A 10,134-nucleotide genomic window follows, 5' to 3' on the forward strand; every position below is an offset into this window, starting at 1 on the left:
TGATGAACTATGGAATGAGGTTCGTGACATTGTACAGGAGACACGGATCAAGACCATTCCCATGGAAAAGAAATGCAAAAAAGCAAAATGGTTGTCTGAGGAGGCCTTACAAATAGCTGTGAAAAGAAGAGAAGCGAAAAGCAAAGGAGAAAAGGAAAGATATAAGTATCTGAATGCAGAGTTCCAAAGAATAGCAAGGAGAGATAAGAAAGCTTTCCTCAGCAATCAATCCAAAGAAATAGAGGAAAATAACAGAATGGGAAACACCCAAAATTTCTCTTCAAGAAAATTAGAAATACCAAGGGACTATTTCATGCAAAGATGGGCACTTATGATTCAGATCAGATCAGATCAGATCAGTCGCTCAGTTGTGTCCGACTCTTTGCGACCCCATGAATCGCGGCACACCAGGCCTCCCTGTCCAACACCAACTCCCGGAGTTCACTCAGACTCACGTCCATCGAGTCAGTGATGCCATCCAGTCATCTTATCCTCTGTCGTCCCCTTCTCCTCTTGCCCCCAATCCCTCCCAGCATCAGAGTCTTTTCCAATGAGTCAACTCTTCACATGAGGTGGCCATAGTACTGGAGTTTCAGCTTTAGCATCATTCCTTCCAAAGAAATCCTAGGGCTGATCTCCTTCAGAATGGTTGGATCTCCTTGCAGTCCAAGAGACTCTCAAGAGTCTTCTCCAACACCACAGTCCAAAGGCATCAATTCTTCGGCACTCAGCCTTCTTCACAGTCCAATTCTCACATTCATACCTGACCATAGGAAAAACCATAGCCTTGACTAGACGGACCTTTTTTGGCAAAGTAATGTCTCTGCTTTTGAATATGCTATCTACGTTGGTCATAACTTTCCTTCCAAGGAGTAAGCATCTTTTAATTTCATGGCTGCAGTCACCATCTGCAGTGACTTTGGAGCCCAAACAAAATAAAGTCTGACACTGTTTCCACTGTTTCCCCATCTATTTCCCATGAAGTGATGGGACCGGATGCCATGATCTTTGTTTTCTGAATGTTGAGCTTTAAGCCAACTTTTTCACTCTCCACTTTCACTTTCATCAAGAGGTTTTTTAGTTCCTCTTCACTTTCTGCCATAAGGGTGATGTCATCTGCATATCTGAGGTTATTGATATTTCTCCCAGCAATCTTGATTTCAGCTTGTGTTTCTTCCAGTCCAGTGTTTCTCATGATGTACTCTGCATATAAGTTAAATAAACAGGGTGACAATATACAGCCTTGATGTACTCCTTTTCCTATTTGGAACCAGTCTGTTGTCCATGTCCAGTTCTAACTGTTGCCTCCTGACCTACATACAAATTTCTCAAGAACCAGGTCAGGTGGTCTGGTATTCCCATCTCTTTCAGAATTTCCCACAGTTTATTGTGATCCACACAGTCAAAGGCTTTGGCATAGTCAATAAAGCAGAAATAGATGTTTAGTATATTCAAATTTTTGCCCATTTAAAAAATTTGGTTAATTTTTTAATTGTTGCATTTTAAAAGTTCTTCATATTCTGTGTGTAATCTTTTATCTGATTTGCACTATTTATTCTCCCCGTTTGTTGTTTTTCCTTTCAATCTCTTAACAATGTCTTTTGAAAAGTAAATATTTTAATGTTTGTAATTTCAACATCATTTTTTTTCGTTCATGTATTGTGATTTTTCTCTTTTATCTGAAAACTCCTTGTCAAACTTAAGGCCAAACAGATTTTTATGTTGTCATCTAGGTATTTTAAGTTGTACATTTTACATTTAGGTTTATGATCAATTTTGAGCTAATTTTGTATACAGTGTAAGTATAACTTGAGTTTATTTTATTGTACTTGGATGTTCAATTGTTACAGCATCATTTGTTGAAAATACTCTCTTTCCTCTGTAATATTTTTACTGGCTTTAAACTGCCATAAAACTAATAAATGTTTGGCTCCATTTTATATTATTTTTCCCAAGGATATGATTTTTTTTTCAATATCTTACTTGAAATATTTAATCATGGGTTCATTTTCTGTCTAAGTTGTAGATCTAAGAATTATTTTTGCTCAATTGTTACACCATTTAGTATAAGATCCATTCCACTTGATATATACTCCTTTTTAAAAGCTTACTTTACCCCAAACAAAAAGAACAATCACAGGGGGAAAAAACCCATTATATCAATTCTGCTCTATTTTATTTTGGTACTCTACATTTCTGGGTTTTGTGCTAATATCAATAATTTTAAGGTGTGTTTTTTGACAATGTGTTCTAGTCTAATCTGTGTGATCGTTTGGCTTTCATACGTATTAATTTTGTTTCAAAGGAATGTTAATATCATTCTGTTAAAATATCCTTTGATGAATTAGATTTTTAACATCATTTGATTTGTTTGCATTAAAAATATATTTGTGTTTAACATGTTTCTCTTTGTACTTGATTTCCATGTATACTCCTAATAAAATCTTGAAGGGTTTTAATGTAAAATAATTGATTTTTTAAAAATTGACTATATTTACAAGTATGGATCTGTTTCTGGACTTCACAGATCTACTTATATATCTTTAGCCCACTGACACATTGACTTGAATCCTTTGGCTTTATAAAAGGTTTGACAGACAGTGCAAGTCTTCCCACTTCATCATTTTTCAAAGTTGTTTTGGCTATGTTAGGCCCTTTGCATTTCCACTTGAATGTTAGAAGCAACACAAAACTTTGATTTGTTGTATTTTAACTGAATCTGTAAATCAGCTTATGAAGAACAGACTTATTAACAATATTGAGTCTTCTCATCCATGAACAGAGAATCTCTCATACAGAGTTGGACACGACTGAAGCAACTGAGAACGCATAACTGCTGTGTAGTGGGGAGAGCCTGATATCCATTGTTTTCCCATTTGAATGTGAACTGATATTCTGAATATTAAGTTTTTCCAAAAAGTATGGTATATGAAAGAAGGACTCATACTTAGGAGAAATAAATGGATAGAAATGGTCCATTGTTTGGGGCTTCTCTTCTATTCTCAGCTATGAGTAAAGCCTCCTCAGACAATCTTTTTTGCCTTCTTGCATTTCCTTTTCTTTGGGATGGTTTTGGTCACAGCCTCCTGTTTACTGTTATAAACCTCTGTCCATAGATCTTCAGGCATCCTCTCTATCAGATCTAAGCCCTTGAATCTATTTGTCATTTCCACTGTATAATCACAAAATGTTTAATCACTGTATAATCACTCAGTCATGTCTGAGTCTTGGTGGGACTCTAGACCACAAGGCTCCTCTGTCTTTGGAATTCTCCAGGAAAGAATACTGAAATGGTTTGCCATTCCCTTCTGCAGGGAATATTCCCAACCCAGGGGCCGAACCTGGGTCTCTGCAGTACAGGCAGATTCTATACCATTTGAGCCACCAGGGAAGCCTGTAAAATCATAAGGGATTTTATTTAGGTCATACCTGAATGGCCTAGTGGTTTTTCCCTACTTTCTTCAATTTAGGTCTGAATTTTGCAATAAAGTGCTCATGACATGAGCCACAGTCAGCTACAGTCTTGTTTTTGCTGACTGTTGACAGCTTCTCCATCTTTGGCTGCAAAAAATATAATCAATGTAATTTCAAAATTGACCATCTGGTGATATCCATGTGTAGAGTCATCTCTTGTGTTGTTGGAAGAGGGTGTTTGTTATTACCAGGTGCATGCTCTTGGCAAAACTCTGTTAGCCTTTGCTTCAGTTCATGCTCCAAGGCCAAATTTGCCTGTTACTCTAAATATCTCTTGAATTCTTACTTTTTTATTCCAATCCCTTATAATGAAAAGGACTTTTTTTGGTGTTACCTCTAGAATGTCTTGTAGGTCTTCATAGAACCATTTGACTTCAGCCAAAACACTAGTGGCTAGGGCATAGACTTGGCTTACTGTGATGTTGAATGATTTGCCCTGGAAATGGACAGAGATCATTCTGTTGGTTTTGAGATTCTACCCAAGTACTACATTTTGAACTCTTTTGTTGAATATGAGGACTACTCAATTTCTTGTAAGGGATTTTTGCCAACAATAGTAGCTATAATGGTCAATTTTAATTAAATTCACCCATACCCATTCATGTTAGTTCACTGATCCCTAAAATGTCAGTGTTCACTTCTGCCATCTCCTGTTAGACAAGATCCAACTTACCTTGGCAGAAAGTGAAGAAGAACTAAAGAGCCTCTTGATGAAGGTGAAAGAGGAGAGTGAAAAAGTTGGCTTAAAACTCAACATTCAGAAAATGAAGATCATGGCATCTGGTCCCATCACTTCGTGGCAAATAGATGAAGAAACAATGGAAACAGTGAGAGACTTTATTTTGGGAGGCTCCAAAATCACTGCAGGTGGTGAATGCAGCCATGAAATTTAAAGATGCTTGCTCCTTGGAAGGAAAGTTATGACCAACCTACATAGCGTATTCAAAAGCAGAGACATTACTTTGTCAACAAAGGTCCATCTAGTCAAAGCTATGGTTTTCCAGTAGTCATGTATGGATGTGAGAGTTGGACTATAAAGAAAGCTGAGTGCCAAAGAATTGATGCTTTTGAACTATTGTGTTGGAGAAGACTCTTGAGAGTCCCTTGGACTGCAAGGAGATCCAACCAGTAAATCCTAAAGGAAACAAGTCCTGAATATTCCTTGGAAGGACTGATGCTGAAGCTGAAACTCCAAAACTTTGGCCACCTGATGCAAAGAACTGACGCATTGGAAAAGCCCCTGATGCTGGGAAAGACTGAAGGTGGGAGGAGAAGGGGACAACAGAGGATGTGATGGTTTGATGGCATCACTGACACAATGGTCATGAGTTTGAGTAGGCTCTGGGAGTTGGTGATTGTCAGGGAAGCCTGGGATGCTGCAGTCCATGGGGTCACAAAGAGTTGGACATGACTGAGAGACTGAACTGAACTGAACTGAACTGAACTGAATTTACCTTGATTCATAGACCTACCATTCCCAGTTCATATGCAATATTTCTCTTTATAGTGTCAAAATTTACTTTCACCAACAGACACATCCACAAGTGGGTGTCCTTTCTGCGTTGGCTCAGCCTCTTCATTCTTCTTCCTCAAGCTATTTTTCCTCTCCTCACCAGTAGCCTTTTGGAAACCTACTGACCTGGGGCCTCATCTTGCAAGGTCATATCTTTTACCTTTTCATACACTTCATGGGGTTTTCAAGGCAAGAATGCTAAAGTGGTTTCCCGTTCCTTTTTCCAATGGACCACCTTTTGTCAGAACTCTCCATCTGTCTTGTGTGGCCCTACATGGCATGGCTCATAGTTTCATTGATTTACACAGGATGTGATCCATGTTATTGTTTTCATTAACTTTCTGTAACTGTGGTTTTAATTCTGGAAGCCATGGTATTGTACTTTTTGCTGCTTCTGTCTGCCCTCCAATGTATGAGAATAAGAAGCTTATGCAAGCTTCCTCAAAAGAAAGCTGTAGTAGTAATCCTCACATCAGACAAAATAGACCTTAAAATAAACAAGATTACAAGACATTAGACAGGACACTACATAATGATCAAGGGCTCAATCCAAGAGGAAGACATAGCAATTGTAAATATCTATGCACCCAACATAGGAGCACCTCAATACATAAGACAAACACTAACAGACATAAAAGGAGAAATTGACAGTAACATAATAATAGTAGGAGACTTCAACACCCCACTCACACCAATGGTCATCAAAACAGAAAATTAATAAGGAAACAAAAGTCTTAAACAATACATTAGATAAGATGGATCTCATTGATATTTTCAGGACATTCCATCCAAAGGCAGAATACTCCTTCTCAAACGCATATGGAACATTCTCCAGGATAGACCACATCTTGGGTCACAAATCAAACCTCAGTAAATTTTGAAAAATAGAAATTATATCAGTCATCTTCTCTGACAACTATGCTATGAGACTAGATATCAACTACAAGAAAAAAAAGAAAAACTGTAAGAAACACAAACACATGGAGATTAAACAGCATGTTTCTAAAAAACCAACAGGTTACTGAAGAAATCAAAGGGGGAATAAAAACTTTCTAGAAATAAATGACAATGAAAACATGACAACTCAAAACCTATGGGATGAAGCAAAAACAGTCCTAAGAGGGAAATTTATAACAACACAATCCTACCTAAAGAAACAAGAAACATCGAAGAGACAACCTAACTTTACACCTAAAACAACTGGAAAAAGAAGAACAACAACAACAAAAAAAAAAAACAAACCCAAAATTAATAAAAGGAAAGAAATCATAAAATCCAAGTGGAAATAAATAAAAAGAAATGAAAGAAACAATCAGTTCAATTTAGTTCAGTCGCTCAGTCGTGTCCGACTCTTTGCGACCCCATGAATCGCAGCACGCCAGGCCTCCCTGTCCCTCACCATCTCCTGGAGTTCACTCAAACTCAGGTCCATTGAGTCGGTGATGCCATCCAGCCATCTCATCCTCTGTCGTCCCCTTCTCCTCCTGCCCCCAATCCCTCCCAGCATCAGTCTTTTCCAATGAGTCAACTCTTCACATGAGGTGGCCAAAGTACTGGAGCTTCAGCTTTAACATCATTCCTTCCAAAGAACACCCAGGGCTGATCCCCTTTAGAATAGACTGGTTGGATCTCCTTGCAGTCCAAGGGACTCTCAAGAGTCTTCTCCAACACCACAGTTCAAAAGCATCAATTCTTTGGCGCTCAGCTTTCTTCACAGTCCAACTCTCGCATCCATACATGACCACTGGAAAAACCACAGCCTTGACTAGACGGACCTTTGTTGGCAAAGTAATGTCTTTGCTTTTCAATATGCTATCTAGGTTGGTCATAACTTTTCTTCCAAGGAGTAAGCGTCTTCTAATTTCATGGCTGCAATCACCATTTGCAGTGATTTTGGAGCCCAAACAAAATAAAGTCTGACACTGTTTCCACTGTTTCTCCATCTATTTCCCATGAAGTGATGGGACCAGATGCCATGATCTTCATTTTCTGAATGTTGAGCTTTAAGCCAACTTTTTCAGTCTCCTCTTTCACCTTTGTCAAGAGGCTTTTTAGTTCCTCTTCACTTTCTGCGATAAGGGTGATGTCATCTGCATATCTGAGGTTATTGATATTTCTCCCAGCAATCTTGATTCCAGCTTGTTTCTTCCAGCCCAGCGTTTCTCATGATGTACTCAGCATATAAGTTAAATAAACAGGGTGACAATATATAGCCTTGACGTACTCCTTTTCCTATTTAGAACCAGTCTGTTGTTCCATGTCCAGTTCTAACTATTGCTTCCTGACCTGCATATAGGTTTCTCAGGAGGCAGTTCAGGTGGTCTGGTATACCCATCTCTCAGAATTTTCCACAGTGTATTGTGATCCACACAGTCAAAGGCTTTGGCATAGTCAATAAAGCAGAAATAGATGTTTTTCTGGAACTCTCTTGCTTTTTTGATGATCCAGCAGATGTTGGCAATTTGATCTCTGGTTCCTCTGTCTTTTCTAAAGCCAGCTTGAACATCTGGAAGTTCATGGTTCACGTATTGCTGAAGCCTGGCTTGGAGAATTTTGAGCATTACTTTACTAGGATGTGAAATGAGTGCAATTGTGCAGTAGTTTGAGCATTCTTTGGGATTGCCTTTCTTTGGGATTGGAATGAAAACTGACCTTTTCCAGTCCTGTGGCCACTGCTGAGTTTTCCAAATTTGCTGGCATATTGAGTGCAGCACTTTCACAGCATCATCTTTCAGGATTTGAAATAGCTCCACTGGAATTCCATCACCTCCACTAGCTTTGTTCGTAGTGATGCTTTCTTTTTTTTATTATTATTATTTTTTATTTTTTAACTTTACAATATGTATTGGTTTTCCCATATATCAAAATGAATCCACCACAGGTATACATGTGTTCCCCATCCTGAACCCTCCTCCCACCTCCGTCCCCATACCATCCCTCTGGGTTGTCCCAGTGCACCAGCCCCAAGCTTCCAGTATCATGCATTGAACCTGGACTGGTGACTCGTTTCATATATGATATTATACATGTACTTTCTAAGGCCCACTTGACTTCACATTCCAGGATGTCTGGCTCTAGGTGAGTGATCATACCATCATGATTATCTTGGTTGTGAAGGTCTTTTTTGTACAATTCTTCTGTGTATTCTTGCCACCTCTTCTTAATATCTTCTGCTTCTGTTAGGCAAAGAAACAATAGTAAAGATTAATAAAACTAAAAGCTGGTTCTTTGAGAAGATAAACAAAATTGACAAACCCTTAGCCAGACTCATCAAGAAAAAAAGAGAGAAGAATCAAATCAACAAAATTAGACATGAAGAGGGAGAGGTTACAACAGACAATGCAGAAATACAAAGGATTATAAGAGACTATTATGAACAGCTATATGGTGATAAAATAGATAACCTGGAAGAAGTGGACAGATTCTTAGAAAAGTTCAACCTTCCAAGACTTAACCAGGAAGAAAGAAATTATGAATAATAGGCTCCAGTTTCATCCACCTCATTAGAACTGACGGTGTACGAGACAGCAAAAGAGACACTGATGTATAGAACAGTCTTATGGACTCTGTGGGAGAGGGAGAGGGTGGGAAGATTTGGGAGAATGGCAATGAAACATGTAAAATATCATGTAGGAAACGAGTTGCCAGTCCAGGTTCGATGCATGATGCTGGATGCTGGGGGCTGGTGCACTGGGACGGCCCAGAGGGATGGTATGGGGAGGGAGGAGGGAGGAGGGTTCGGGATGGGGAGCACATGTATACCTGTGGCGGATTCATTTTGATATTTGGCAAAACTAATACAATTATGTAAAGTTTAAAAATAAAATAAAATTAGAGAAAAAAAAAAAAAAGAAATTATGAATAACCCAATCACAAGCACTGAAATTGAGGCTGTGATCAAAAATCTCCCAAAAAACAAAAACCCAGGACCAGATGGCTTCACAGGAGAATTTTATCAAACATTTAGAGAAGAGCTAATACATATTCGTCTAACACTCTTTCTAAAAACTGCAAAGGAAGGGACACATCCAAATTCATTCAATGAGGCCACCATCACCCTAATATCAAAACCATTCAAAGACAACACAAAAAAGAAAACTACAGGCCAATATGACTAATGAACATAGATGCAAAAATCCTCAACAAAATTTTAGCTAACAGAATTCAGCAACACATCAAAAAGCTCATACACCATGATCAAGTTGGGTTTATTCCCAGGATACAAGGATTCTTCAATATACAGAAATCAACCAATGTGATACACCATATTAACAAATTGAAAGATAGAAACCATATGATCATCTCAATAGATGCAGAAAAAACCTTTGACAAACTTCAGCACCCATTTATGATTAAAATTCTTCAAATAATGGGTATAGAAGGAACCTACCTGAACATAGTAAAGGCCACATATGATAAGCCTATAGCAAACATTATTCTCAATGGTGAAAAATTGAAAGCATTTCCCCTAAGATCAGGAACAAGACAAGGGTGTCCACTTTCCCCATTATTTTTCAACATAGTTCTGGAAGTCCTAGCTACAGCAATCAGAGAAGAAAAAAGAATAAAAGGAATCCAGGTCATAAAAGAAGAAGTACAGCTCTCACTGTTTGCAGATGACATGATATTGTATATTAGAAAACCCTAAAGAGAGTATCAGAAAATTACTAGAGCTACTCAATGAATTTAGCAAAGTTGCATGATACAAAATCAATACACAGAAATCACCTGCATTTCTGTATACTAACAATGAAAAATCAGAAATAAAAATCAAGGAATCAATCCCATTACCCATTGCAACAAAAAGAACTAAATTTGTTCTAAATTAGTTCTAAACTAAAGAACTTAAGGAGACAAAGGAATGGGACACAGAAGATTATAAGATACTAATGAAAGAAATCAAAGATGACATAAACACATGGAGGATATTCTATGTTCCTGAGTAGGAAGAATCAATATTGTGACAGTGACTATATTACCAAATGCAATCTACAGATTCAAGGAGATCCCTATCAATTTACCAATGGCATTTTTCACAAAACTAGAACAAAAAATTTCACAATTCATATGGAAACACAAAAGACCCTGAAGAGACAAAGCAGTCTTGAGAAAGAAAAATGGAGCTGGAGGAATCAACCTTCCTTACT

The sequence above is a fragment of the Bos indicus genome, chromosome 7 (assembly GCF_029378745.1).
Source record: "Bos indicus isolate NIAB-ARS_2022 breed Sahiwal x Tharparkar chromosome 7, NIAB-ARS_B.indTharparkar_mat_pri_1.0, whole genome shotgun sequence".
NCBI classification, from domain to species: domain Eukaryota; kingdom Metazoa; phylum Chordata; class Mammalia; order Artiodactyla; family Bovidae; genus Bos; species Bos indicus.